The sequence below is a fragment of the Mustela nivalis genome, assembly GCF_964662115.1.
Source record: "Mustela nivalis genome assembly, chromosome: 5".
NCBI lineage: Eukaryota > Metazoa > Chordata > Mammalia > Carnivora > Mustelidae > Mustela > Mustela nivalis.
In genome coordinates, this window is record NC_139024.1 from 73,271,999 (window position 1) to 73,275,991 (window position 3,993).

The following is a 3,993-nucleotide window of genomic DNA, read 5'->3' on the forward strand; positions in this document are numbered from 1 at the left end:
CACCTAAATGGCAAGACTAAGGCTAGCTCTGGCTTGTTTCTGTTCTTATAAGTAGTTCTCCAGAGTTTTCTCATGCTTTTTTTTTTTTTTTTGAAACTTTTGTTAAAAAAATATTTAAGCTGCAAGAAAATTTCAAGAATAGTACAATGAACTCCCACATATACTCACCTAGAGTGACAATTGGTAATTTTTTGCCACACCTTCTTTTCTACACATACACAATACATACACGTTATATATCAGCTGAAACATTTGAGAGTGTCAAATATCATGACTCTTCACCCCATATACTTCAGTGTATGTTTCCTAAGAAAAAGGACATTTTCTTGCATAGAACGTGGCACACCTACTAAGTTCAGAAAAATTAAACATGAATACAAAACTATTTGATCTATTGTCTCAATGTTGTCCTTTGTAGAATTTTTTTTTTTCTGATCAAGTATCCAGTGTAGAAACATGCATCCATTTATTTGTCATATGTCTTTAATCTCTTTTAAGTTAAAAGTTTTTTAGTCTTTCTTTGTGTAGTGCAAGTGCTTGACATTAAGCTTTTTGATTGTAATATAAGTGTCTGACATTAAGCTTTTGATTGCTGAGGCATCCATTTCAAAGACATTCATTCTGAATAAACTATTGCTAGCTGTATGGCACAGCTACAGTAAAACAATTAGATAAGGAACCAGGTCACCCCTACCCATGAAGTTCCCTCTTGAGAAAACACTGGTAATATAGATCATGGGCCACTTAAGTGACCCCACTTTTATTCTCCTGGGACTTAATTTCCATTCTTAATGCCCTAAATTCACCAATAAAGGGTGAACTTCTGGAACTCTAAGCATTCCATCTTCAGACCCTAATCAAAGCAGAATCCCTGGTCCATGCTACTTCTTTCTCTATCCATCTGTGACCTCACTGTTTGCTGTCTATATTCCAGCACCTACTGGTAAAATAATCTTGTTTTTCAAAGTTCCCTGGTGGTTTTGCTTAGGTGTGTCCTATCATCATAATAAGAACCCTAAGGACCAGTCCAGCCACAACATTGACCTTGGTATTGTTGGGGGGAATGTATGTGGGGCTCACTACAAGTAAATATTAAACCTGGGGTGAGAACCTTAGGCAAGCCTGGCCAGAAACATCACTATCAATAGGCTGGAACTGACATAACACTTTGTCTTTCATATGTGACTTCTATAAAGAATATATGTCAGATATTTTATATGAAATCCATCAATTTAGGTTGTTGGCTGCTTTTTTCCAAGATGAGATTCAGATTATGACCATCTCAGAAGGAATACTCTCTCTATATATAAGTGATGCTGTGACCTTCTTAGCATACCAATTTTAGAAGCACACAATATTTTTTTGCCCTATTGCTGATGAAGTCAATTTTCGGCACTTTGTTAAGACAAAGGTTTGTTTTTTTGTTTTGTTTTTTGTTTTGTTTTGTTTTGCTTTTCACTGTATAAATATCATTTTTCCCTCGGTTACTACTAAACAATATGTGAAAACATTTTTCCCCCCAGACTGTATAAATAACCTACTTCTCAAATACGTTTATCCAATGGTTTTATCCCAGCAGTAATGGTCTGCCAGAGGTTTGGTTTCTCAACTTTTTGGTGTACTCAGCATTGGTTAGTAAAAAGGGCTGTTGATTCTCAGTGTCAATACACCACATCTATGGCTTTCATTTCTTGCCTTTTCTGTTTTTAGGTCTTTGTTTCCTAAGTATGAGACTGCAATAGATTTCACTTTCAAAACTTTTTGTTTGGATTTTAGCCTTTTATGTAGTCTTAGAATATAGCAAATATCTTTTGTGGAAAATGGTTATGTATCTGTAGACCTCAAGCCTTTAATTTTGTCTCTCTACCCCCCGAGAGACTGCTAACTGCTACATTGGTTTCTCCTTTTAACTTCTGCTCTCTGTGTGAGCAAGCTACACACTTGAGCTCACATCAAGAACTAGCAAATTCCCCATATCAAACAAACAAACCAAGCTGCTATTTATATACTCACCTTTGAATGTTTTTCCTCTCTATATAATTTAGTTATGACTTCGATAGCTGTAGGCTGTCTTTTCAAAATTATTTTTTGTAATTTCTCTTTTTCTCTTAGTTGTGAGTTGTGAGTGCTTAGGTTTGACAGTCTTTCACATCCTAGTCAGAAGTGCACAGTCAATCCATACTTGCATCTAGTAACTTAAATGTCTGTATCTCTTGTGGTTCTGCTTCTATTAGTTGTTTTTCCCTCTTAGCTTTTTTGTCACGTGTTCTGCCTCCAAATTTGCCTGGTAATTTTTTCACTAAAGTACAGACATTTTAAATGAAAAGTTATAGGGCTTTTTCAGCTAGAACCTTCATCTTCCAGTCATTCACTAAAATGACCAACACAGATGGAAAGAGGAGAGGCACTTGCTTTGTGTTCTCTAGACCTTTTAGAAAACGTAGAGTTGTTTCTTTGGCCACATACATGCAAATCTATAAGAAAGGTAGTATTGTAGATATCAAGGGAATGGGCACTGTTCAAACAGGAATGCCCCACAGATGTTACCATAGCAAAACTGGAAGAGTCTAAAATATTAGACTAAAATATAAAATGCTGTTTGCATTGCTTTAAACAAACATGTTAAGGGCAAGATTCCTGCCAACAGAATTCACGTATTAGCATATTAAGCATTTGAAGAGCCAAAGTAGCTTCCTAAAGTGTCTGAAGGAAAATGATCAGAAAAAGAAGGAAGCCTACAAGAAAGATACTTGCATTCAACTGAAGCATCAGCCCACTCCACCCAGAAAAACACATTTTGTAAGAACCAATGGGCGGGAGCCTGAGTTTTTGGAACCTATTCTCTATGAATTCATAGCATGATAAGTGTAAAAAAAAAAAAAAAGCCTCAAGACTGTAAAAATATAAAAATAAAAAAAATAAATGAAAGGTTATAGGGATAATTTGAAGTTTTAGATGATGTTACCTTCCTCAAGAGAGGAATCATCTTGTTTTACACAATTAGGCTGAAGTCAGATCACCTTACCTTTTCTAGATTGGGCTTCATTTTTAGGGGAGTTGGTCTATTTCTGTTTCTCCCTTACTCTTAGAGTGTAACCCAGTGGGAATCTCATCTGAAAGCCTGGATTATATGCCAGATCTCTCTCTTTGGAAAGTCTGAAGTCCAACTTTTGTTTCTACATTCTCAAAGGACTCCTGGAGACTTTGTTCAGTTCCTCACCTTCTCAGCAGCAACTTGCAAACTAACAAATGTCAAATAGAAAAATAGGCTGAATATTGGATTTTCTCTTTATCACCCTTCTGTCCAGTATCTTTGATCCTCTTTGAGATCTTTCTGCCTTGTTCTCCAGTGTCTCAAAACAGATTCTGTGTGTGTGTGTACATGTGTATGTGTTTGTATGTTTGTGATTCTTGCTGCTTATTTTCAAAACAAAGATTGCTCTGTAACAAGTTATGTTGCCATTTTTGATAGTATAATATCTTTGCTTTTGTTTATTAGCATTTGCCTGATAATCATGGTAAACCTATACATTTCCTACCTTTCATTTAGGATTTAGGTGTATCTCATGTACTTGGTACAGAGTTAGATTTTACTTTGTGACTCAGTCTGAGAATCCTTTTTTTTTTAGTAAATCTTTGTCTTTTCTTTTAAATAATATCTATATATATGAACCTATGTCTTCCCTTAGTTCTGACTCTGTTTTATGTTGTATTTTTTGTTTTTATGGTTTTTTAAAATTCTTTCAGTAGTCTTTTTTCTTTACTTGTTATATATATTTGTAATTACTAATATGCTTAATTTTTTTATATTTTTATTATAGCGATAACTTTTACAACTTTATGTCTTACTTTCAGCCTGGTATTTCAAAACTGTGTCCATCACACTTCTATCACAATCAATACAGCATTATCCTATTTCTTTTTTTTTTTCTATTTCTTTTATTTTTTTTAAGATTTTAATTATTTATTTGACAGACAGATCACAAATAGGCA

The 3,993-nt window shown here is 34.5% G+C and overlaps 1 pseudogene across 1 annotated transcript; it reads left to right on the plus strand.

Annotated features, from left to right (window-relative positions):
• The first annotated feature begins 2,376 nt into the window (after window positions 1–2,376).
• Window positions 2,377–2,862, plus strand: LOC309865944 (large ribosomal subunit protein eL21 pseudogene; annotated as a pseudogene). The gene has a single exon. The product of its transcript is annotated as a large ribosomal subunit protein eL21 pseudogene (transcript).
• The last annotated feature ends 1,131 nt before the right edge of the window (window positions 2,863–3,993 follow it).